At 38.4% G+C, this 27,370-nt stretch overlaps 1 protein-coding gene across 6 annotated transcripts in view; it reads right to left on the bottom strand.

Moving 5' to 3' along the window:
• ADD3 (adducin 3) overlaps positions 1-27,370 on the bottom strand; it is a 118,034-nt gene that overhangs the window by 82,564 nt on the left and 8,100 nt on the right. For 2 of the 6 annotated variants that reach the window (XM_029932555.1, XM_029932561.1), the window contains exon 2: positions 23,807-23,901. The exons of 2 other annotated variants lie outside the window; for them this stretch is intronic. The gene's annotated coding sequence lies outside the window, so the exon portion shown is untranslated. Of the gene's footprint in view, positions 1-7,835; positions 7,928-23,806; positions 23,902-27,370 lie in introns of all 6 variants that reach the window. 2 more of the 6 variants (XM_029932556.1, XM_029932558.1) reach the window with 2 other exon arrangements.

Here is a 27,370-nt window from a genome sequence, read left to right as displayed (position 1 = left end):
TTTGTGGGTTCGAGCCCCACATCAGGCTCTGTGCTGCATCTCAGAGCCTGGAGCCTGCTTCTGATTCTGTGTGCCCCTCTCTCTCCGCCCCTCCCCTGCTCATGATCTCTGTCTCTCAAAAATAAATAAATGTTAACAAAATGATAAAAAATAATAAAAATAATAAACAGGGTTGTTAGAAAAAAGTGAGAGAAGATCAATATCTTTACATGATGTTACATCTTTCTCTAAAAGCTTACTTACATATAGCTAAAAATAAATGCTCATTTTCTCAAAAATATACATGTGCAACTCTAAAAAGTTTCTATTACATGATTTTAAAATAACGAAAACCATTTGATGATATATTCATCCTATTTTTCAAAGCCTAAAATCATTCCAGAAGCAAAGAACTCATCTGGACTTAAAGGCTAAGACTACCTCGAGTAAAGTTACAAGTACTAGAAGCCAAAAAAGGAAGCCGAGCACGAAGAGAAATCCGCCTGTAGAGAACGAGTGGTCCAAGGAGAAAAGCGGACTGACCCACCAACAACACCCACTAAGGTGTCCAGCACACAATTCAGACGCAAACAAAATTACTAAGTCTTCCCCCAGGCTACTCCACGGCCTGGGAATAAGTTTTGTAAATCAACATTCTTGACCACTGAACCAAGATTAATCATTACTGGCCCAGTGCGTGCAATTTGCCAAAAAGCTGAGTGAGATACATGACAATTCATGAAAAATAAAATAAAAGTGACCAACTGAAACTCTGAAGTAAAATATGTATTCTACTTTTTTCTCAGAATTTTAACTAGTTTAGAACATTAATTTAAAATTTCTAGTGTGTGTTTGATTTTAGACAAAGAACAAAATCAAATTATTTCATCATTAGGGGAAGCTTTCTTATGAAATAATTGGATGAGGGAAATTGTTGAAGTAGTACTTATTTCTAATTATCAGGAGAATTAGAATTGGCTTTGAGTTTAAGAAGTAAAAAGAAAACTGATAGCAAAAAGTATCAGAACAAATTCAGTTATCAGATTATTATTAATATATTAGTGTCCTTTTTTTCATATTAAAAAATTTTTTTAATGTTTATTTTTGAGAGAGAGACAGAATGTGAGCAGGGGAGGGGCAGAGAGAGAGAGAGAGACAGACAGACAGACAGAATTTGAAGCTGGCTCCAGGCGCTGAGCCGTCAGCACAGGGCCTCATGCAGGGTTCAAACTCACACACCACGAAATCACGACCTAAATCTAAGTCAGATGCCCAACTGACTGAGCCACCCAGGTGCCCCAATATATTAGTGTCCTAATCCACATTTCCTGTTATTCCAGAATATTTCCTGATTTAAAAAATACCATTATTTTAATTGAAGTGAATTATTTTTTCTCCTTCTAAAGCATGAAGTGTTTTTGTAAAAAGGTTTACAGGATAATTTCTCAGCTCACCTAACACAGACTTCACTCAACACTTCAGGTCACTTGGGCAAGACAGCCTTTCACAAACCCACTGCCATGAATAAACAGAACACTTCTGCACCTGTCAAACCTCTAAATGCCTATACTCTTGGTCACCTTCCGGCTGCCTTACCACCACTGCCCTCACTGCCTCCTTCCTGAGAATATAGAATGTTAGTGTAAAATTACTAATTATTACTTAACACAGTTGTGTTTTAAATCACCTTATTTTTCTTGTTAGCGTGTCTGCCCAGAGAATGGGAAACTGTTTCCTAATTATGGCAAGCTCTGATATAAATAATAATGCCTTCACAAAACAACACTCTTATAAACGACTATAGAATTCCTCACCTACAATTATCTACTCACAAAGTATATTTCCAGAGAATCAGGACTCCTTCTGTAGCACACGAAATCACAAAATTTTCAAGGATTTTTTTTTTAAGATCATGAATTTAACACAGGGTCTGTGAATCCCAAGAGATTCCATGGGTCAACTTCAGAAAAATTAATTTGGGCTCTCTCAAATAAAAACAAAATATTAAACGTGCACTTTTGCGGGGAGAGTCCATAGCTTTCATCAGATTCTCAAAGTGGCTTGTGACTCCAAAAACAGTTTAGAAAGTGATCTAGCCAGATCGGGGGTTTTAAGTCTGGTTTCATCGGTACATGCCTATCAACTGTAAGATATCTATCACAAGTAACTTGGTAGATTAAGTACCCGTGTTTGTGAAATACCTTTTTGAAATATATCATGGAACTGACCCAAAGTAACCTTATTAACATAACTCCCATTTACTTGCATTTCTTATATGAGAGAAAGAGCAACGAAACTGCTCATAATTCAGAGGACACCTGTGGAAATGTACTGTGCATGTGAACTCCCTATGTAACATAATTCAACAGAAAAAAAGTTGGAGAATTGGTGATTTACAGATGAAGAAATTTAGGTTCAGAGATTAAGTGGTTTGTTTAGTCACCAGGCGTCCTGGAACTTGAATCAATGTAACCTCATGCAGTGCTGGCATTCGAACTGATGTGTACACTGTATTTTCTTAGTCTGGAGTGTGGCTATAAAAAGAACAATTTTATACCTTGGTATTTGATAAAGTTCCATCCTTGGAATACCTCCCTCACTCTGTACATTCACCTTGGACAACCTCATCTGCCTCCCACAACTTCAACTATCACTACTCTGGTCGTAATTCATAAATCTCTGTTTCTAGCCCAAACTTCTTGCTTGAGCTCCAGATCTGTGTGTCCAACTGCTCACTTTGTATGTCTTACTGCTTTACTGCTGCGCAAGTCTCTCCCTTTACCTGCTGAAGAATCAAACTCCTTACTGCCCACACACTCAAGGGGGAGGGAGGAGGAGGACAGCTTGGTCCCACTTTTCTTTTTCTATGCCAAAAACCTTGGAGTCTCTTTACTCTGACCTTCCTCTCCACCCACAAGTCAAGTCTCTTCCTCTCCCTCCCTAAGGGACTTTGGGCACTTGTTCTCTCTCTCACAGAGTACTATCATGATCTTTTTGCCTTCAATCCCCGTCCATCTACTTTCAGTACTGCTGCCAAAATGAGATTGTTTTAAGCAAATCTGACCACATCACTCCACCTCTTTAAATCCGTCAGTGGTTTCCCATTACCAAAGAATAAAGTCTAAATTCTTTAACATGGCATGTAAATGTCTCCGTGATATAATCTTTGTTATTAAACCAATATCTGCTTTATACTACAATGGAATGACTACTTAAATTTGCAGTTAACTACTAATTATGGATAACCATTTACAAACCACTGTATAAGTATTCATATATTTTAATTGGTACATGTATTAATTGGATATGTGCTGTGTAATCCTGCCAGTACACTTTGTTCAGTCATGTTTCAGTTAAGCTGGCCTATTAATCACCTCTCAATCTTGGCAAAAGTTTTACATCATGTAGGAAGAGCTAATAAGAAAAGAGGGCTTCTGGGGGCACCTTAGTGGCTCAGTTGGTTAAGCGTCTGACTTCAGCTCAAATCAGGATCTCAAGGTTTGTGAATTCGAGCCCTGCGCTGGGCTCTGTGCTGACAGCTCAGAGTCCGAAGCCTGCTTCAGATTCTATGTCTCCCTCTCTCTCTCTGCCCCTCCCTGCTTACACTCTGACTCACTCCCTCTCTCAAAAATAAACATTAAAAAATTTTCTAATAGAAAAAAATTTCTAATAAAAAAAAAAAAGGAGAGAGGGCTTCTGGGACAGTCCGAAACAGAAGATGGCAGGCTTTGATGGGGAGAGGAGAAAAAAGAGAAGATTCAAAAAATTTCCTAGTCTAAAAAAAAAAAAAAAAAAAAAACAATGGTAATCAGAATTGCTCTCAAACCAATAGCAAATAGCAGCACCTCGGAAACTTGCTAGAAAGCAAATTATTTGGCCTTACTTACTCCAGACCTACTGCTTCAGAAAGTACAGGGTGTGGCCCAGCAATCAGTGGTTTAACAAGCCCTCCAGGTACTTCCTGGAGCACGCTAGTCTGAGATCCGTTAGTCTAAGAGGATTCTGGCCACAACTGGTAGCAAGAGCACCAGTCCCACTGCAGGGAGCGTAGCCGGCTCCGCCAGTGCAGTTTCTGTTTATTCAGCTGGTCTCACTTGGCTTTAAAGCTTTTGATCCCACTTTCATTGCTGAGGCTCCTTTCTTGTGGAGAGTTACAGCTGTATTCTTTAGGCTTCCCCACCAAGCAATATCCTTCAGAATAAAGACTGCTCAGATGAATCTGCTCCCGACTACCTGTAACTCTTTTAAAACAAGGGATGCGGATGGGGGGAGGGAGGTAGAAAGGGAATATCAACCAAGAAGAGTTATTAGCATCAAGGGAGCGATGAGTGGATGGACTCACTTGAAGAAAGAAAACCCTCTGGGTGAGAGAATTACCAAGAGAGTAAGTGTAAGGCTCTTATACTAACGTAACACACAAGGAACAAAATGTTTATTTTATATTTCAGTATGAAAGAATCCCTCCCTCAAAATCCATTGGGGGTTTGATGGTCTAGTCATAAATACTACTTAGCATTAAACATGCCATTTTTAGGTATTCAGCAGATGGCAAGCCAAAGCTAACAGATACATGGTCTTCCAAATACAACTGAAAATAAAATATTATCTCATGGTTTGGTTTGGCAGTTAATGGTAAGAGAACTTCTTCTGGTAAGAGACTCCATTTATACATTACATGTCCCCAAACCTGAAAGATGGCTGGCTAAGCTTTTTTGGTTGAACTGAATTTATGCACTGGCTTACAATTAGAAGGGTGAATACATTTAGTATTCTCTATTACTCACAATATGACACAACTTTCTAATTTTTCAACGTAGGGATGATCCAAGATCCACATTTAGCTGTAACATTTTTTTAAAAAAACATGCTCAGATATCATTTTTAAGGAATTCATGGAAAGCAAAAAAGTGCTTAAAACCATGATGTATATTTACGTCAGAGAACAGAACCAGGAGACTTTGGTACAGATTAAGTAATTTGTTTATCCTCAGAGTGCCAGTGTCGTCTTAGGTGACAGCCTCAAACTCTCATTTCACACAGCTAATTACACGGCAGTATCTTGCGTTACTGAAATATCTGGTTTTCCTTCCAGTTCAAATGAAAACAGACTAGTTTAATTGCTACTAAAATATCTCTTTACCTAATTGTTGAGCTTAAAACAATGACATTTTACTCTTAAATATATATATAATTTAAATTAGAAAAGAGCTTGTAGATGGGGGGCCTGGCTAGCTCAGTAGGTCAAGCATCCAAGCTCTTGGCTTTGGCTTAGTCATGATGTCAGCCCCAGTCGGAGAGCTTTGTTTGGGACTCCCTCTCTTCCTCTCTCTCTGCCCCTCCCCTGCTCGCACCATCTCTGTTTCTCTGAAATAAATAAACTTAAAAAAGAAAATAGCTTGCAGAGAAATTATCTGGCCTATCAAAAGTAAATGTAAATTTTTAAAGTTACATTTACAAAAGCATCAAAATGCCCCCAAAAGATAATGGTAATATCAATTTAAAGACATATCCTGAGGAAACGAACATTTCTCTGTAGAGCTGCTTTACAATACTGATATTAAAACAAAACGTATAAACCTAAGCATTATGTCCCCAAGCCTGAGATACCTGTAACTGTCAAATAAAATTTAACCGTGGTTTTTTTTGTTAAAAAAAAGAGTAATCACAAAAATAAATTATAAATCTGCCAGCACATTACTTAAGGGTTTTGTTTTACCCAACTTTTTTTTTTTTTAATGGTTATTTGTTTTTGAGAGAAGGGGTAAGAGGGAGGGGAAGGGGAAGAGAGAGGGGGACACAGAATCCGAAGCAGGCTCCAGACTCTAAGCTGTCAGCACAGAGCCCAACAAGGGGCTCAAACTCACAAACCACAAGATCTGTGAGATCATGACCTGAATCGAAGTTGGACGCTTCACCGACTGAGCCACCAGGTGCCCTTTCCCCAGCTATGTCTTAAGAAATAAGAGTTCCACAGGATATTAATACATTTTATCACAGAGAGTGATTAATTTCCCTGGTCTGTGACATTTAATTCGAGATACACTGAGATTTTGTTTTGTTATTTAAAGGTAAACTGAGTACCTGGCAATATTTCTCAGTCTTTGCTATGCTAACATGCAGTACGATGAACCTTTAAGAGAGAGGGCTAAGAAAGTAGTTCTAAAGTTTTCCAAACATATTTGAAATTATTTTTCCTGAGTAATCTCTTAGAACTACAGAACACAGTGTGGGAAATGTTACCTGGGGAAATGAGGTTTCTAATATGAAAATGAAAATGTATTATACTTATACGGGGTTAATTTTGAGGTTAAAAAGAATCCACAGTAGTCTTTCAGATCTACTCTCCTAAGATGTTTGAATTCCTGGTCATCTGTGCCATGTGGTCTTTGAGCCTATTTACCTGCCTACCTTAAACAAAGCGTTAGTTTTGAGTTCATTCACACAGAAAGTCGCCTGAAGATATTAGGCATATTCATCTGCACTTCAGGATATTTCTTGTTCACAGAAAGTAAGGGGGAAGCAAGTTATGATCCCAGGAGCTCAAAACAGAAATGAAAAACAAATTAGTACAATACAATGAAGTTACTGTCACTGCTCTTTATTATTTACAAAAATGTATAAAGTGTTTATATTATATGTGAGAGTGTTTATACTGTATGCTATAGCATATGCAAATTTTAAATTTAAAAATTAACTTATTTTTAACTATGCTGCAAGAACCCTGCTGCTACTATGAAATCCCATTCCCCAGAAATGGGCTCATCTGATTCGTACACAACTGATCTGGCCAGCTGGATGGATCCCAAGTAAATTTCAAGCTGGCATTTGGCAAAACATCCCTGTACCCAGGATTTTACATAGAATACAAATTACAAATGCATTCTAGAATTGCCCTGAGAACCAAACAATTGTATAGTAACACGAATATGTTCAACTTAGCCTCTTTATGCTAAATCTGCCAGCTGAGCAGTTTAAATAATACTTCAAATTCTGTGCTTGAATTCTGCCTACATTTATTCTCTATTAGTCCGTTGGCATCTAACACTGGATTAGAAAAGACTGCCATCTGGTAGTTATAGCAACCTTTTCTAACTTGATCGGAAGTTGAAGACCATGAGCCTCAAAGAAATGCAAACCAGGTTTATTACTATGAATATATCAAAATCTTTTTTTTTTTTAACAGTCATTCAATAGGGCTTTTCACTTTAGAGAAACACTGTGTGTGCTTGCATGCTCACACATTATATAATCAACCTACAAAGTCAAGTTTTAAAAGAGGTTAAAGGGATGAATGATTAAATTAAATAAGCAATTAGGTCCACATTCCCTTCACTCACAAGGCTGCCACTGTCTCTTTGATAAAGCCTAGGGATGAGAGCCAAATTAGCCCTATTTAAATTGGCCATTTAACTCTAACTTCCCTTAATCACGTGGGTATTCTCAGGTACAGATTTTTTCCTCTCAAAGAAGTTTCAGGTGAGCAATGCTTCAGATGAAGCAAATAACAGCAGAAAACAGTAACAACATATAGAGCATATGAGCAAACAGTAAAGGTTTTCAAATTCATTATGATCTTAATAGATCATGAAGGAGAGTCAGAGAGGTAGAACAACAATGATTATCTCACATTCTATAATTTCTTATGGTTATCCAGTTACGGAAATGGTAGACCTGGGAAAATGAAATCCACACTATCTAGTTAGAAATTTTATTTTCTTCTCAGAATTTTAGTTTCTTTCCTGAAATAATAGTATTTTATAGCTTACATAGCTTTTAATAACATAAATATATAATATGTATGTATATGTATAAAAAGGCTTTGAATTTGAACTTGTCCAAACTTCCCTGCAGCTCACCTCCAGTCTGGTTTTACTCCTTGAACCCTTGAACCTCTGTGTTCTTCCTTTGCTCTCCTTATCTTCCCAAAGTCACCACCACTTGCTTGAACCTGAACGAAAGCAGCAGTGAGTAAAGGCAGCACCCAGCCATCCAAAGCACCTGTGAATTATGATCACACTTACTCTAACTTACACACTAACATGCAATCACATGGACTATTCGCCCATGCTCTCATTCTTAATGCAACAATGTCAAGGACATAGCCATTAAGAGATGACCTAGGATTACTCAAGACTTATCCAGCTCAATACGCTTATTCTATCCCATTATTTTACTTCAACCTTCTTGGTCTATAAAAAGCCCTTTCCTTGTATGGTCAGTCTTCTAAATCTAAGATTTGATATACCGAGCATTTAGAGGAGAAGACTCTTCTGTATTTCTTCTTGAAGGCATCCGAAACATTCTTTGCTGACTGATTTTCAAGGTGGGAGATGCTATTTTACACGAGGCTTTTAGATTATCTATCTTGCTCAACAGGCTGTCAATAAGCTTATGTCTCTTAATTAATGTTTGGGCCACTCACTAGGTACCAGCACCAAAAAAAAAAAAAAAAAAGGGGTGGCCTGGCCAGAATGGGGGCACTGAAGTTGTGAACCGAGGAAAAAAAAAAGTATCAGCTAATAGCATTTGGCAAGAGACTCCTTTATATAAAGCACTCCATTGCAAGCTAAAGGACACAGTTCGTGGAAAACACAATGAGGGCATAATACAGCAGGGAGAGCAATGGCTCGAGAAGCAGCCAGAACAGCTGACCCAGGGCAAAGTCATGATGTATCTGAATCTCTTTCTTCAGTTTATAATATCAATCTCCCAGAACTGATGTGAGGAGTCAAGACTTTATGTGAAGTACCTGGCACAGTATCTGGTTTATAGCAGGTACCGAATTAACAGTAGCTATGAAAAATAGTTTAAAAATCATCTCTCTTCCAGAAGCAGCCGGCTCAGGAGTTAGCCACCACTAGAGGTAGAAGGCAGAGTAACTTCAAAAAAATTAGATCTCGGGGCACCTGGGTGGCTCCGTCAGTTGACTGTCCGACTCTTGATTTCAGCTCAGGTCATGATCACAGTGTTCATGGGATCCAGCCCTGCATCTGGCTCTGCGCTGACAGCACAGAGCCTGCTTGGGATTCTCTATCCCTCTCTCTTGCCCCTGCCCTGCTCATTCTTGCTCACACTCTCTCTCAAAATAAATACATAAACATTTAAAAGAACAGATCTCATAAACTGGGACTAAAAGGAGAACGAGTGGCTGCTTATAGGCAATAGCTCTCAAAACAGCATTGTAACACAAAGTGGCACAGCCGAGTCGGACAGAATAGCTGTAGCTAAGGAATTCTGGGGGAGTATCTTCCTGACCCGCTACAAGTATATAACATAAATTCTCTTATCTTTGTAACAGTATTTTCCAGTATTAAACATAATGTGAACCACAGCTGTTTTCAAATTTTCTAGTAGCCACACTGAAAAGTAAAACAGATGAAATTAATTTTAATATATTTCATTTAACAATATAACAAAATATCATTTCAACATAAACCTTAGAAATTGACTTATTTTACATTCGTTTCCTTTTTTTTTTTTTTAAGTTTACTTGTTTGAGAGAGCAAGAGCCCGCAAACATGCGTGCACGCAGGGGGAGGGGCAGAGATTTCCCAGCAGGCTCTGTGCTCTCAGTACTGAGCCTGATGCAGGCTGTATCCTGTGAATCCTGAGATCATGGCCTGAGCTCAAATTAAGAGCTGGGCGCTTAACTGCCTGAGCCACCCAGGGGTCCCTACATTTTTTCCCTTGTATTAAGTCTTAGAAATTTAGTATTTTACATTTAACACCACAATGAAATTGAGTAACATTTCAGGTGGTCAACAGCTACACGCAGCTAGTGGATACTATACCAAAGGTGGGGGCTCTACAATCCTTGTGTCAAGTCTGGGCCCAAGCCAAAGAGTCTGCGCTAATACTTGTTGCTCTACAATCCTCCTAAAGACCCTAAAAGCCTCCTTAGAAGACCTCGCTTTTGAAATGTAAACATCTCTGGGAAAGCAGTGAACTAATCAGAGGACATTTCAATAGGGATTGTATGACACAAATTAGCCACCTGGGAAGCTGAGAAGAGGAAAAACTAAAACGGGGTCGTCATGAAGGGAATCTTAAGGAAACCAAAGACATGTTTTGTTTAGTTCACAAGTTAGCTTAGCTCCATGCCACTTAAAATTATTTCACAAATCCTCTCTAGGTTGTCCAACCCTCGATTACTATAATAAGATACCTGGATATCAAAAGCTCACAGTTATGACAAACACAAACAGGGCATATAACTAGTAACAGCTGGCCTGAGCTGCGAGACGTTGGTAGAGGAATGCCAATCACATCAATCAACACCACTTCTTGACTGTCCATTAGGAGAGTGCATTTCAGTCAGGTCAGCACCTTTAAAATTCCAGAAACCTGAAAGAACTTTTAGTAAATAAGACCTCTGTTAGGGGTCACCAGAATAATGTAAAAGTCTGAACAATTTTTAAAAGTTGATAACTGTAAGAATCCTTTCTTGTTGAAGTATCGTGATAATTCATGCATCTGGGCAATTATGCCTTCAGTTAAGTTTGTTTAAAGTTCAGCTATAACTGTAAACAACTTTCAATCAGGTAAGAAAAGTCTCTGTCATATGGTTTGCTTTTCTGCAATTAAAAAAGTACTTTCAAAGTATGTAATGTAAAGTGCAACCAGATGCTGTTGGCAAAGAACTGGATTTCCAAATGTGACCGATTTCAAGAATATCACTACAGATGTGGCCTACACTCTGGGTGAGTATAAAGCTTTGAAGAGCTCACATCTAATCTAATCATCTGTTCAGAACTCACCAGGCTTTCCCACATTTCAGTGATGTTTCAAATTTCCAAATAAAGTAAATTTCTCAAAATGCAGAGCAAATCAGAAATATATGTATAATTTAAAAACTGCCTCCTCCTTAACAGACTGAGAACACACCATACAGCTAATGTCATAAAAAGTCCCATTCTACCTAAAAATATGGATTGATGGTAATGCCTGAATAAGAACAATATCATATAAAGCTTCGTCACCAAGTGGTAGTTTTCTTCCATTTAGAAGTTTTCCTTAGTTCCAAGTTTACAATCATCTCTAACCTAGAACTCTGCAGGTCAGCTTTCCAAAGTAGATGCAAAACATATTTAAACTCCAAAACTGCAATAACTCCTGTGATAGCAGTTGTATCATATCTAGGAAAAAATAAAAAGTATCTTTAATAACTAAGGTCTTTCTCTTAAATAACTGAAATTTAGAAATATTTATAGATGCTATGTCTACTGATTAATAGGGTAAATATATGGAAATAAAAATGGCAAAATTCATTTCTTAGTATTTAAATGTAGAGGATGGACTATTTCACAGCATTACTTCCTGAAACTTACAGATAATGGTCCTGAATTAAAATCTCAATTAACCACAACAGCTTAGAAACTAGTTTGTTCTGAACAAACACTGAATCTTAAGTCAATTTGGTAAACTGGCTAAGTTTCTTTAATATATTACAATATTCATTCTAGGCGTGCCTCCTTCCTCTTTCCTTTTCTCACAGAGAGATGGGTACTTTTATCCCAATTCCATATATGAATAAAGTAAAAAGGTTCAAGGCCAGCAGGATTCTAAGTCAGATCTGTCTTATTTGTACTACCCTACCCCAACTCCTCCCTCCCTATTTCAGCTTGCCTCACTTAAGCTCAACCAACTGAACCTGTCCTCTAAAGTTCGCATTCAGTAACATCTGCATTTCTTTATCAGTACTAGCTTTTGGTCATCACATTATAAAGGGGGAAAATGGCTAAAACTAAGGACCAACATGGTTTATTTTTTATCTTGGAAGTGTTCCAGTTTCCATTAGATTATAGAAGAGTATACACAGAGACAGCTTCAGTACCTCCAAATAAACTTCTATTGGAAAAACCTTCAACACTAATGTGGGACAAAAGAGAAAGACATTCTAGTGCTGTGCTGTCCAATTTGGTAGCCACCAGTTACATGTAATTATGGAATATCTGCAAGGGGGTAATGTGAATTGAAATGTGCTATAGTGTAACAATACACATAAGATTTCAAAGGTTTTCAGGACACCTGGGTCTCTTGGTCAGTTAAGCATCCTACTCTTGATTCTGGCTCAAGTCATAATCTCACAGTTTGTGGGTTCAAGCCCCATGTCTGGCTCTGTGCTGGCAGTGTGGAGCCTGCTTGGGATTCTCTCTTTCTCTCTCAGTCTCTCTCTGCCCCTCCCTGGCTCACACTTCCTCTCTCAAAATAAATTAACTTTGGAAAAAAAAATTTCAAAGGCCAGTTATATTAATTGTTTAATATAACTTTTTAAATGTTATATATTCAGTTTTTAATAGCACAGATACTTGAAAATTTGAAATTACACAAGTATTTGGGGGAGAGGACAGCAGTATTCTAGGGCCCTCCTAGGAGACTTCAAATGAGACCATGCAGGTCGTGTGTACATAAGGCATCCACCTGTACCAACACCATGCCTGAACAGAAGCCCCAAACCCTTACAACTAAACCTTAGAAGAAAAGATAGTGTGCAAAGAAACACACTTTGGGGAAAATCCATGTAATTATTCTGATCAGAAATAGCAATTAAATGTTAATTCTTACAGTAATAAGCCAAATATAACCTTTTCTCCCATAAACATTCCCCCAGACCTTAAAAGCCATCTCTCCAATGTTTGGTTTCACATATTTTCATGAACATATTTATCTTTATTGCTCAAGAATTGGGCAAGATTTTATTAGGGCCTTTATTCCAAATATTGGTTCCAAGTACAGAAGACTATAGAAGATATGAGTCGATGTGCATTAACTTTAGGACCCACCTAAGAGTTACTGCTTCCAGTACAACCCTGAACCCCATTTATATTTCTTTTTAATTTTTTTTATTGTTTATTTTTTGAGAGAGAGTTGGAGAGAGAGACAGGGCACGAGCAGGGGAGGGGGAGAGGCAGAGAGAGAGAGAAAGACAGACAGACAGACAGACACAGAATCTGAAGAAGGCACAGAGCCCCTCGAGGGACCCGAACTCATGAATCACAAGATCATGACCTGAGCTGAAGTGGAACATTTAGCCGACTGAGCCACCCAGACGCCCCAACCCATTTGTATTCTTAATCATTTGGTCTTCTCTCATTGGAGGACCCAAGGAATTTCAGGTAATTGAAGTTTCTATTAATCAATGTTTTATTGTCTATAGACGAAAATCTCAGGGAAAAGTACCAATAGAAAGTTTTTTAAAAATTTACCATTAACTTAAATATTACATGGTTTTTATAAAAACTGATTTTAAATACAAATGTTGGCACCATTTACTACTTGAGACAACATGGATGGACCCAGGGGATATTATGCTAAGTGAAACAAGTCAGACCAAGAAATTCAATAACCATTTTGATTCTACTTGGATGGAATCTTAAAACTAACAAAAAATCACAAATTTTGTCACCATGAAACACAGCTAGTATCCAAGCAGTTTAAATCAACTTATTAAAACAATTAATTCAAAATTCTTGGGTAACTTCCTTGACCCTGTATCTATTCCAATTAAAATTGATTTAAAAATAGATTGAAGAACAGCTTTTATACTCATAGTAAAGTCAAAAGCAATCATATTTTATTTAGACCCCAACCATAGTAATGAACATTTTTAGTTCCTCAGAAGGAAGGCATTATTTTGAAAAGACCAAACTATCTTGAAAATTACCTTCTAAAACTATCATGAAACCAAATGTCAGAGCAAAATATGGAAAAGAAAATCAAAACAAATCTAATAAATTCTATTCAAAGTCCTTGGTATGATGCAACATAGATAAAATGCATTCTTAAAGGCTAAAAGCTTTGGTAAATGAGTTTAATCACCATATTAGATGAAAACACTAACACTTCCTATAGACAGATTTCTTCCTTCATTGTGTTGTGTATTGGTTTGTTAGGATTTCAGATCCACTTTGTTTAGGACTTAAGTGAAGTTGTTTTGATCTAAGGGTGAATTTGGTTATATTGAGGAATCTGCATCAGGATGCTGTCATGGACATCTCTTGTTGATAAGCATTCCACAGTTCAACTGTTGAGGGTGCCGCTGGGGACTTACGGATGAGAACATATGGGAGAATGGCTATGATGTAACGGACATTTAAACTTCAAATACCAAGAATCTGTGAGGACTCGCTAAGAATGTTCGGTATGGGCAAGGCTGCTCTTTGCTGATCTAAATAGCTCTCTGAAGATCCTGAGACACTTGCTCCTGCCAGGCTACTCGTGGGTCAGCCAGCAGTTGTGTTAAGCCAATGCAGCAGTCCAGGAAGAGAAGGGCTATCTGTCCCTACCTTGGCAAGGCTACTCCTTAGAGGCAGTGGTGTAAGTCATATAATGGTCCATGGGGTAATGACGTTCAGAGCAATCCACTTTGCCACCAATACTGGTGTCATTGCCCACCAGCCATATGCCCCAAAAATGAGGACCTGAGCCAGCAACTGATACCCAAGGTTTTGTTGAAAGGGCGGACTCTACCAAGAACCAACTCATAGAAAGGTACACCTCAACTACATCTGGACTCTCTCTCTTTTGTTTCCCCTTTGTCTGAATAGTGTAACTGATCTATCATTGGTTTGGAGTATGTTATTTCTTTACTGGCTAATTAAGAGACATTGTCCTGTATGCTACTGTTGTAAAATATTACTATAAAGTATAATTCCTGCAGTGAACCTGTGTTAAATTATTGGCAAAGACCATCTTAGTCTCTGAACATAATTTGCCTCAAACCAAACACTGTGCCTCATGCCCACTTAGTTGAAAATAATGGAAAATTGGGGCCATAAATCCTATAATCTATTTTACTCAAACAAATGACCTAAAACTTTCCCTTTTCTTTGCAGTGTGGAACTGTTTCTCATTTAAATATGTTCTTTTCCAAAAGAAAAAAAAAACAGCAGCTAAATACATCTAGTTTGAATTTTCAATATAATGGTCCTAAACATGTCGGAAACACTGACCATGCACATGACTGGCTTCAGGGGTGAGCAAGCTAAAACTGGAACACCACACAAAAGATCAGCACAGCTCTTGGTCAAAATAATACGAAAGCGCATGACACATTCCAGAGTTTCTTTTAACTTCAAAAAACTTTTCCTAATTCAATGAAAGATTTAAAAAACAAAGACAGGTAGCAACTTATTTCTTGACAAGCAGCTTCAAATCACTAAGAGACTGTGAGGTCTCTCATCTTGTCCAAACCCTGCTCTGGGGAAAATCAAGTGAAATTCTGGTGAACTCCCTCACCCCAGAATTGCATAAACGGACACTGGACTGAGAGTCAGAAACACAGTTTTAAGCCTAGATCAGCCATAAGTAACATTATCTTGAACATGTCACTTCACTCAACCGCCAAGTCCTGCATCCATAAAATAAGGTAGGGGTTTCCAAAATTCTGAATCTGTATTTCATCCCCTTCTTTATCCCAAATTCTTCCCAAACCTTAAGGTTTACAGAGAATTCCCACTTCAAATTATTAAAGTAATAAAAATCTAAAGGCAGAATTTTAGCATCCAAAGAAACTTGCAAACCTGGGGAGCTCCTACTTCTATTAGTGGGGAAACTTCCTTTTTATTGGGTCATGAAGGCAGAGGTCAGCTAGTACCACTCTGCAGATTTCCATGTATTCCATAATTATCAAACACCATCTCCAACCCACTAACAGAATTTGCACAGGGGTGTCTGGGTGGCTCAGTCAGTTGAGCGTCTGACTCATGATTTTGGCTCAGGTCCTGATCTCATGGTTGCTGAGTTTGGCCCTGTGTCAGCACAGAGCCTGCATGGGATTCTCTATCTCCCTCTCTCTCTCTCTATCCCTCCTCTGCTCGCTCGATCTCTCTCAAAATACGTAAAGTTTAAAAATAAATAAAAATATTTAAAAAAAAAAAGAATTCACACAGCTGAGGGGTGTATTGAGGCTATGGTTCTTCATTTTAAAAATATGAATCAAAGGCTACAGGTTCTGTGCCCCTTGTCTCAACTCCAGGGGCTTGAATGCCAATCATGACCTTTGCTGCATAATAAAGATCTATATATAGTTTCAAATTATAATCTCGACTAGGTATAAAAATAATAGATTTTGTATCACTTGAAATATTGATCTTAAAATACTTTTAAAAAATGTATTTTTTTCAAATTGTTTTTTTAACTCGTTTATTGTCAAATTGGTTTCCATATAACACCTGTGCTCTTCCCCACAAGTGCCCTCCTCCATGACCATCACCACCTCCTTTCCCCCCTCAACCCTCAGTTCGTTTTCCGCATTCAATAGTCTCTCATAAAAAGTGTTTATTCATTTTGAGAGCAAGAGAGTGTGCATGTGTGGGGACAGAGAGAGAGAGAGAGAGACAGACAGAATCCCAAGCAGAGCTCAATGCAGGGCTGGATGTCACAGTGAATCATGACTTGGGCTGAAAGCAAGACTCAGACACTTAATTTTTTATCTAAGAATCTAAGATATCTAAGAATATGGAGGGGGGATGGGGAATTCTTGTTTAATGGGTATAGGTTTGCATGTTACAAGATGAAAAGTTCTAGAGATGATAGTGGTGATGGATTATACGATATTACCACTGAACTACACATTTAAAAATGGCTAAGATGGCAAATTTTATGTTGTATTCACCACAATAAAAAATACTGGAAGACACCAGATACCTTTGCCTCCAAGATGGCCTCAGTTGTACTAGTGAAGAAGAAACTCGTGGATGTTAAAATAGGGAAGCAGGCCAGCTGGATCCTGATGCAAGATTTCATCCGTAAAGGCACTGCTGGAGGGCACCCAAGAGGTCAGCACCAATATTGCCAGGGTGCCGCTGTAAGAAAGGGAGGACTGCCGGGCTTTCTGTGGTGCTGGCAGCTTGTGTGCTGTCCAACGATGGCCTTTCTTACAAGGAACTCAAACACGAGGGGCTATGTGCGTACACGGAAGAGGGCCCGGTGTGGAGGGCGGCCTGGCACACCTTCTGGAGGAACCCCAATCATTGCTGAATCCTTTCCTAGCCCAATTTGGGAATCAATACCGAATAAAAGATGGCTGGTATAAAGTAAAATATATTGGAAATTATAAAAAGAACTGCCCTCCCCCCAGTATAAGATGGTAATTTATAGTATCTGCATAGGAATGACATTCTATTAAACAGCATTCAAAACAAGAAAAGAAACCAAGTTTAGTAACTGTAAGTTTAGAATCAGGAAATCCCAAGGCTTGGGAGAAAATCTTATGACTTAAAGGGTGGCCAAAGGCAGTCAACAAAATAATGCCAAGTACTAAAAATTAAAAGTTTTAGAAGAGATACAGTTACAGCCGGCATAAATGGGGTAGATTCACAAAGATGGTAAGGCTGACCATCCCTGACCCCTTCTTTGCCCTCCAAACTAGAGGATGTTTTTCTATGGGAGAATTTCTCAGAGGAAATTTGCTTTGTTAGCATGTATCCTTTCATAAAGTTATCTGTCATTGCCCAGGGTGAAACAGGAGTGACAGATGATTACAATTTCCAACTCCCACTTTCCATACCTCTGCTGTAAGTGGAGAGAAAGCTAGGAAAGGACACTCTTTAAGAGAGAGAGAATAGAATAGAATGGGCCTGGAAACTACACCTAGGAGAACAGTACTAGCTATTTCTCCAGGTTGTTCTGAGACTAAGACTTTATTTTTATGCAGCGATTCATCCAGGTGTAGGCAGGCAAAGTCTTGATTCAGGAATTTAAAAATAAACAATGAAAAATATCTCTGGAAGAATATACAAGAAAGGAAAACACCGGAGTGGTCTGGGGTGGGGTGACAACTTTCTTCTCCCTGTATACTCTGGTGCCTTTTGGATTTTGTTCCAAGTGTTTAAGTTTCTTACCCAAAAATTAATTTCAAATATTTAAAAATAAAAATGATTTTATAAAAATATGACTCATAGTAAGTTTACCTTAGGAATGAAGTTAACAGGTGTCATGCTAAGCGAAATAAGCCAGGCAGAGAAGGACAGAAACCATATGTTTGCACTCATAGGTCTAAGAGGAGAACAGGAGAAACCTAATGGAGGACCAGGGGGAGGGGAAGAGGGAAAGAGTTGGGGAGAGAGAGGGACGCAAAACTTGAGAGACTATTGAATACTGAAAACGAACTGAGGGTTGAAGGGGGAGGGGGGAAAAGAGGTGGTGGTGATGGAAGAGGGCACTTGTGGGGAAGAGCACTGGGTGTTGTATGGAAACCATTTTGACAATACACTACTTAAAAAAAAAAAAAAAGAAATGAAGTTAACAAATTCTTGCTTTTAAATAATCAGTGAGAGTGCTTTACTCTTTTGATTGTCAAAATTTTTATAGTATTTTCTTTAAAGTTTATTTATTTATTATGAGACAAAGAGAGAGAGAGAGAGAGAGAGAGAGAGAGAGAGAGAGAGAGAATTGCAAGCAGGTTTTGCGCTATCTCTGCAGAGCCCGATGTGGAGCTCACACTTACAAACCATGAGATCATGACCTGAGCCAAAGTTGGATGCTTAACCAACTGAGCCCCCAACTGCCCCAAAATTTTCAGAGTATTTTATATCAATGAAGTATTTTTAATCATAAGAATTGTTTTTGAATAGGCTATTTTAATACTTAAAATTTTTAAGCACAAAAGCAAGTTTTATCCTCTAATATTTTAGAAATGAGTTCTGTTAAATCTGGTATTTTCTTCCATCCATGTATAAAATAACTATGTCCTACTATATCACCCTCTTTGTTACATATCTTACTAGAGGGAGCTATAAACCAACAAAAATAGCCAGCCACGCCCTTTAATAAGTAGGAAACATTAGGAGGAGACAGATATTACTTGTTTCGTTATGCAAATACGCAAAAGCTCTTACTGGATTGGATTCTCTCCTAAATTTACACCAAAAAAATTATTCTGAATGTGCTTCTTTTGACATTTTCTAATTGTTTCCTATAAGAACTTACCATATGTTTACTTTTGAAAGCTTTTTAAAGTTTTATTTATTTTATTTTGAGGCGGGGGAGAGAGAGAATCCCAAGCAGGCTCCACACTGACAGTGCAGAGCCCGATGGCAGGGCTCGAACTCACAAACTGTGAGATCATGAACTAAGCCAACAGGAGTTGGATACTTAAACAACTGAGCCACCCAGGTGCCCCACCTATACTTACTTTTGAAGTTCAAAGACAAACCACTAAATGTTAGCAACGGGAAACCTCAAGATGGCACAATGACTTCCTGTAATGACAACATGCAATACTTGATACTAAAATGCCCAATATCTTCAATTCTTTTTTATTATTCCACTATGCAAAAGTTTAAAATACAAAGCACAGCACAGGGAGGAAGTTTCATTTGGAAACAATAAGAGTACTAAGCCAAAATGAGGACTATTCAACCATTTCCAAAGGAAGAAATGAAAACAAATCTAAAGACTGAACGACTGGATAATAACTGACAAGCAGAAAAAATTAAGGAAAATTTAAAAGTAGTCAAGTTTCTAAAGTCTTTAATATATGATAAGGAAAAGATACCTTTAAGAATCTTCCTCATTTCTGGTAATATAGGTCTATCTCCCCCGGTCATAAGTCAGAATTAGAAATGGAATAAAATGCGACATTTAAATTTCTACCCAGGGTGATGGAATGTTCCTTCCACCTCTGCATTATTCAGCAAGTTGCACAGATTCTTGCCTCCAAAATGTCCCCTTCCCCCCTTTCTAATCTCAAAGCCACTGCCTTACTTCATTTGCTCATCTCTAAATGCCTAACTAGTCTCTTTGCCAGCACTTTCTCCATGACAACATTTTTCACACCACCAATCTCGGACACATTTAATGATGCCTAAAATAAGTGCCTGGGAGGAAAAATCTAAATTTCTTAAAGTAGTACCCACGGCCTTCATGATCTAGTGCTCTCAACCTCACGTCTCCTGTTTCCTCGCCCATCACATTCACCCTGCAGACCTACATGCCCTTCTACTGACTTCGTAATTCAACCTCCAACATTCGGGAGAGCCTGAAAAATTCAACTCAAATGTCAACCTCCTTCATGAATTGTTTCTCTCAGTGGGATAAACATTTTCCTTCCCTTTGCCCACCCAGACTTCCTTTACATTGCTGCCTTAGCACAGCTTTCGGGCTAGTGTTGGAGTCCACTACATCAGTGCCCATCTTCCCCACCACACTTCTAGTCCAATTCATATGTTGCCCTTAAAAAGCTGAAAACAGGCACGCCTGGGTGGCTCAACTGGTTAAGCATCTGGCTCTTGACTTCAGCTCAGGTCATGATCTCACGGTTTGAGTTCAAGCCCCACATCGGGCTCTGCCCTGAGAGTGAGAAGCCTGCTTGGGGTTTTCTCTCTCCCCCTCTCTCTGCCCCTCCCCTGCTTATGTGCTCTGTTTCTTTCTCTCTCAGAATAAACAAACATTTAAAAAAATGCTGAAAACATTTCAAACCATTCAAGTAATAGGGACCGCTGTTCTCTAGAAGCCTTCATTCTAATAAAGGAATGCATGAATATATATATTTTTCATAACAAAATCAGGGGGCCAATTTTATAGTGTGTGAATTGTATCTTTATAAAAAAATAACATTAGGGTAGTGATATATGACAGTTAAAGATAATCCTTTCATATACTTCTTTAGCAGGCAATTCTTTGATGGTAATAATGTTTTTAAGAAGGTGAATAGCATCAGGGCACCTGACTTCAGCTCAGTTTATGATCCCACAGTTTCTTAGAGTGCCACGTCAGGCTCTGCACTGTAAGCCTGGAGCTTACTTCAGATTCTCAGATTCTCTCTCTCTCTCTCAAAAATAAATAAAAAACATTAAAAGAAAATTTTAAAAAATTTAAAAAATTTGAAAAAGTGAAAGAGGAAAATAATGACAACTATCAAGTCGATATAACAAGCCGATAACTCTATTTTCACTCACTGAAACTTCCTACTCCGTATCTCCAAGTGGATATTGAACAGACATTTCGAATTTCATTATGTCTCACACTGAACTCCTATTCCCTTTGCCCCCCAAACTTGTTCCCCTTGCAAACTTTTGCCTAAGCCCCAAACCTTGGTCTCAAGTTTGACTCACATATACCACACATCCCAGTGGGCAAATCCTGTTGGCTATATCATCCAAAAATATCCAGAGTCCAATCACATCCTCGCCGCCTCTACCAGATACATCATTTCTCACCAAGATTATCGCACCACTATGGTCTAGCATTAAAACACAGCCAAAATCATCCTTGGAAAATCTATGTCAGATCATGTCCCACCTCTTTGAGGTCATCCAGTGACTGTTTCATCCATGAGAGATACTCTTAGGCCTCAGGGCTTTTTCCCTTTGTCTGCCACAATCTTCTCCTTTATATCACATACATGCTCCTCACCTTTTTCAAGTCTTTGCTCACATGTCACCTTCTCGATGAGGGCTTCACCAAGCCACTATGTAAATCTGCCATACACTTGAACACTCCCTTATTCTCATTCCCGGCTCTGTATCTCTCCACAACATTTAAACCAATACAGCACACATTTTCCTTGTTTGTTTCTATTTACCTTCAAGAATATAAGCCCCATTAGGACAAGAGAGTTCTTCTGCTCTGTTTACAGAATTCCCAGAACTTAGAACATGGCCTGCCATGTATTAAGTGCTCAATAAATATTTGCGAGATGAATAAATGAATAAAAGGAAACAAAGCTGCTAAGAACTAAGCAGAATTCAGAAATATTTATAAGGAACCAATACACTAAATATCTTAAAGATGGAATGGGAAATGGGGAAATGGGGAAACTATGCCTTTATGTTTCTACAGTTTGCTTTAGGAAAAATTGCTATCCTTGATCATTTCATTGTTTTTGACAAGGCTCTATCCATTGTCCATTGCCAAAGGCCTTTAGTTTCTGTAGAACTAAAACTCTGGGGGACCTTTTCTCAACTGCCACATATACACAGAGCCAAGGACTTTCATGGCTTTGGCTTTCCATGAGACCCACGCCCAGGACTTTCACAGAGTTCAATCACAGGTTTCTTGGCCACCTTCCAAGTGAAACCACTAATTGATGAACTTACCTTCCTTGGAAATAAAATCACAGAATCTTCAAACTGGAATGGATCTTAAGATGATCTATCTCAACCCCTCACATATTTTATAATTAAGAAAACTAAAATGAAAAAGAAATAAAGCGACTTGCTCAAAATATCCTGAATAGTTACACTAAGTATTTTTCAAAGAACAGTGACAAGCATTATATGAGATTTCAAATACTTGGAACACTTGGAAATCCTCTAAAATCCAAAACCAGACATTATTAACAAAGACTAAGTAGAAATGATTATATTTCATAATAACAACCCTATCCATAGATTAGATTTAAAAGATACAACAGTGCAACCAAAAGAATTACACTCTAGTATTTGGCAAAATACATAATGGACAAATTGGGATTTTTTTTTTAAAGGCACATCTCTTCCCCCCAAGAGGCTTTTCTTATTCAGTGTTAGAAATGATGAGAATCTGGGGCACCTGGGTGGCTCAGCTGATTAAGCATCTGCTTTCAGCTCAGGTCATGATCTCGCAGTTCACGGGTTCAGGCCCCGCTTTGGGCTCTGTGCTGACAGCTCAGAGCCTGAAGCCTGCTTCAGATTCTGTGTCTCCCTCTCTCTGCCCCTCCCCTGCTTGCTCTCTGTCTTGCTCTCTCTCGAAAATAAAATTAAAAAAGAAAAAAAAATTTAAATAATGACAACTAAAATTTTTTTAATATTTATTTTTGAGAGAGGAAGAGTGCATGTGTGTTCGGGGAAAGGCAGAGAGAGGGGGACAGAGGATCTGAAGTGGGCTCTGTGCCCCTTCTCATTGCTGACAGCCTAGGAGCCTGTGATGTGCTCAGACTCACAACCCATGAGATCATCACCCGAGCCAAAGTGAGACACTTACTGGACTGAGCCACCCAAGTGCCCTGAAATGAGGAGTCTTCTTCCAAGTATCAACTTCCCTAAGCATTACTTCAAAATAGCAGTGTTAGAGGTTTCTACGAACCAGTCATTTTCACATCAGGTTCACAAGGAGTGTTACTATAACATAAAATCTATGTGATTTTCACCACCACTCTCCCCCTCTCACCCCTGTAATATTCTAATATACCTCCCAGGGAGGTGTGTCCTTGGCCCTATTACTGACAAGAGTATATTGTAGCCTTCACATGCCTTACGGTGGGAAGAGACTGTGAACCACTATTATAAACTATCTCCCATCATGCTACAGAAAAAAAATATTTTCATGGACAATAATTTTTTGCCAAAAGCTCTTTCCATAACCTGTATCTAATGAAATCCTATCCTGCCTTCCAAGGCCTACCCTTGTCCTCTTTGCTGGAGACTTTTTCTGGCCACTTCATTGATGGGGCTCCTTTCTTGACCAGATGACCTACAGCCTTTGTTATCTGTACCTGCCATGCATTTGTCACACATGGGCAAGTAACATCTTTTGTGTTGTCATCTTAGTTGTGGATGACCTTTCCTACATCTGACTGAAATGTAGAGTCAGAATCCAAGGAGTTATGGAATTGATTTTCCCATGGGACTTTTCTGAGAGGCAAAGCATAATTCTCTGACATATGAAAGGGAAGAGTCCGAGGTCTTTAAGGAGTGACTGAGTTTAGAATACACAGCACAACCATCACTGAAATGCAAGTTTAGAAGCTTTCAGTTACCCAAAACAATGATTCCCAACCTGTTAAGTAACCAAGAAACCTTTTAAGGTCAAAATAGACTTTAAAAGCCAACACCACATTCAAATAGTAGGTATTAATTATCTCTTAATTGAGAAGATATACGCAGTCAAAACTATCAGTACGTACACGAGAGGTACTGGTCTCCAGGGCGCACTCGGTAGGCACAGCAAACTGAAGTTCCCTCAAGATCTCACACCGGCACGTGGTTGAATTTTATTGTGCTGTGGACATGGATATTATTGCCATTTTAAGAAATAATACTACCTAAAAATACTCAGGAGCAAGAAAAATATATAAAGACAACTAACACATCCCTCCCCTCCCCGACAGCAACCCCCTCCCCCGCCAAAACCTCAGCATAAAACCCTGCTGTACCCCAAGCCCTCCTCCCATGAAGTAGCATATTTTAAGCACATGAAACAGTTTCACTGTTTCAATTATAATTTTTCTTGTGGTTTTAAATTAATAATATAGAGAAAGGAATAAAGAAATGACTATTTTAGATAAAAACCAAATAGCAAATATTTGAAGGTCTATCTCATATATACTTCCTGATCCTCCTGAAATTTCAATCCTATTTACCCATTTCATCACCCTTTTAAAAAAACAAACAAACAAAACTACCAATATTTTCCAGCAGAGGCATAAATACGAATCTAATCTTGGTTCAAGTCTTTTGTGCAGTCACCAACAAGAACAAATCTAAATAAACGAACATTAAAGCATCCCGTTTAAAACAGGTAGCCCTGGGCTCTGCCACTGATCAGCTGTATGATCCTGAGCAAATTACTTAACTAAATTCCACATAATTTATATAAGTTGCTTAATATGATTGTTGGCAGGTTTTAAGGGCTGAGAAAAATGGCTACTGATTAATTATATATGATATACAACAGCAAAGATATCATAATTTCAAAGCTTCCTTTCACTTCATTTTGTCAAAGTTTCTTCTTATCTGGCTTTGATAGGCCGATTTCAGGGATCATAATCCTTCACGGACCTATTACTGGTTTTGTGACCTCTTGCTCTACCCATGACTACGATCACTGGCAGTCTCTGGAAGTTAGGACAAATGTGACAGAACAATCCAGAAGGCTACTTGAGTAAAAGAAAACAACAAAATCCCACTTTGAAACAGTGAAATCATTAAAGCAGGAATCACTGCCTTAGAAACAGAGACAAAGTAAAAAGACACAAAGACAAAAGGGCAAAAGAAAAAAATAATCAAAGTCTTCAAATACCCTTACCTCCAGGTAAACAAATGGAATTGTTTGATTTTAGGCCGAAATTTTAAAAAATATCATTGTTGCCTGCAGAAGCTATGATTAAGCAGAAAAATGCCTCATTAAAATAATTTTCTTTACCACTTTTGATAATGATTTCATCATTGCCAGACTATTTTTTTAATATAAAGTGTCAACAACTTTTTGAAGTTTCTCCGTTCCCATGCAATCCAACAAATGGTGAATTAGTTCTTCATCATGGGTTTAGGCCTCCTGCTGGAAAGTATAATTAAAATTAGGCAAGCAACAATTCTGCTTAGTACGAAGATCCTGTCGAGTCTTCAGTGAAGCTCAGTCTGGTTTCTCCAGTAGCCTGGAGAGTTCTGTAAGAAAAACCTGGGGCCTGTTCAATGTGATGCTGGCCATTCAGTAGATGGCACTCTTCCCTTTGAGCCCAAATTAAACAATCTCCAAGAAGCAGGTTTTGTGACAGTCAGGTGTGACACAAAACAGGGTTTCTCTCTTCAAAGCACTTAACCATAGTCACAATCCATCCAGAAATGCATTCATCAAAAGCTGATGGTCCAACTAGACACTTTTAAAGAGCCCACGGAAATCCAGATTATATAACATCAAACACAATATAAAATCAACTAACTCAAGGGATTACCAAGTAATCAGCCTTGCAGAGCCTTCACCATGTCAAGCAGATAAACTGTTTTTATTCAGGTATAAAATGTTCCTTCCCTATTACTTTCTGCTCTAGAGGTGATTGTCTTTCAGTGGCTAGTGACCAAATTTTTGTTTCTCTAGTATTTTATTAGAGTATTTAATAATACTTTAGAAAACTATGATTTTTTTATCATTATCAACATGCACTAAGACCAATAAAAGATGTTTTCTTTCATATTACTCTCAACATGTTTTGGTTAAAAATAATTTTTGATACCCACTTAAAAAGAAGTTCTTAAGGGGCACCTGGGTGGCTCAGTTGGTTAAACATCAGACTTCGGCTCAGGTCATGATCTCACAGTTCATGAGTTCGAGCCCCACGTTGGGCTCTGTACTGACAGCTCAGAGCCTGGAGCCTGCTTTGGATTCTATGTCTCCTCTCTCTGCCCCTCCCCCATTCCCTCCCCCCCTCTCAAAATAAACATTAAAAAAACTAATAAAAAAAAGAAATATCTTAATACAAAATTACTGTAGATTTAGTTTTGCAAAAAAGTGCTTAAACAGTATGGATTTCTGATTCATTAATAATATGTATCTTACTTTAATACATAATGACTTTCAACTATTCCATGATAAGGTCTCTCACACTTCTGATTTAGAGATCTTTTTTTTGAAACGTAAAAAACTGACAGTTGGGGAAAGTGATGGGAGGAAATTCCCTTTAGTGCACTCCTGCTGAACGCCAAACTTTTCAGCAGATAGGAATCACCTTGAAAATTCTACCTTTCTCTATGAGAGACAAAACTCAGTCCTGGCAATAAAAGTCACAGGAGGAAGGCCAGGTAAAACAACAACAACAACAACAACAACAACAACAACAACAAAAAGATTTAAAGTTGAAAAAAGAAAAAACAGTTGGGAGTGGGACAAAGAACAAGACCATTCTATCAACTCCACTGCCAATCTCTTTCCCCTTTCTAGTCTTATCTGTGCCGCTCATCCTATGCACTAAGCCCATTCACAACTCCACCTGAGTTGTGACCGTCACCCTTCCCCAACCACTTCCTTAGACACTAAAAAAGGCTGCCCTTATAGAATCTTTTCACGTACTAATAAGACAATGAGATTAGAAGTGACAAGGCAGCTAACAATTCCTGGCTCTACTTTCTGAAGGATTAAAAATAAAGTGTTCTTAAAGAGTCCCCAGGAAGGACCTGATCCCAAAATACATTTCTTCAGACATTCCAAGTAAGCCTAATTATCTTCTCCATGAGGATAGGGAGTAAGCCTCCCCCCCCCTTTTTTTTTTTTTGGCTTATGGCATTTAGTCATTCCAGCAGACCTGGAGATGACAGGATGAGAATATTGTATGGAAAAAGGAAATGCTGTCCTTGTACAGGATAGCTGAGCCATTGTGGAAGAACGTCACAGAAACACTGCTGATGGCGACAAATTAAAGGCACACACCAACTCCCAAGATACTGAAAAACTCAGCACTTCTCCAACCTGATTGCTTTCACATTGTTCGAATTCCAGCTCCCCTAGGAGGCAACCAACAGCCTGGGAGCTGAATTAAACAGACTCCTGAACTCATACCTGCACAGTCCTTTCCTCTTCCAAAGAGGTAAGGGGATAGGGGCGTAAAAAAAAAAAAATTATTAGAATAAATTTAAAGTATGAAAAGTAGCAAAAAGAACAAAGTAACAATTTCATGTATGTTACTTGGAATTAGATTTCCATCTTGTTTAATGAATTGCTTGCCTTAAAGTCTACTGCCTTAATGCACCTTGTGAAC

The sequence above is a fragment of the Suricata suricatta genome, chromosome 2, assembly GCF_006229205.1.
Source record: "Suricata suricatta isolate VVHF042 chromosome 2, meerkat_22Aug2017_6uvM2_HiC, whole genome shotgun sequence".
Classification (NCBI taxonomy): Eukaryota; Metazoa; Chordata; class Mammalia; order Carnivora; family Herpestidae; genus Suricata; species Suricata suricatta.
The sequence above is the reverse complement of the archived record's forward strand: the minus strand, read 5'-3'. Positions and strand labels throughout refer to the sequence as shown.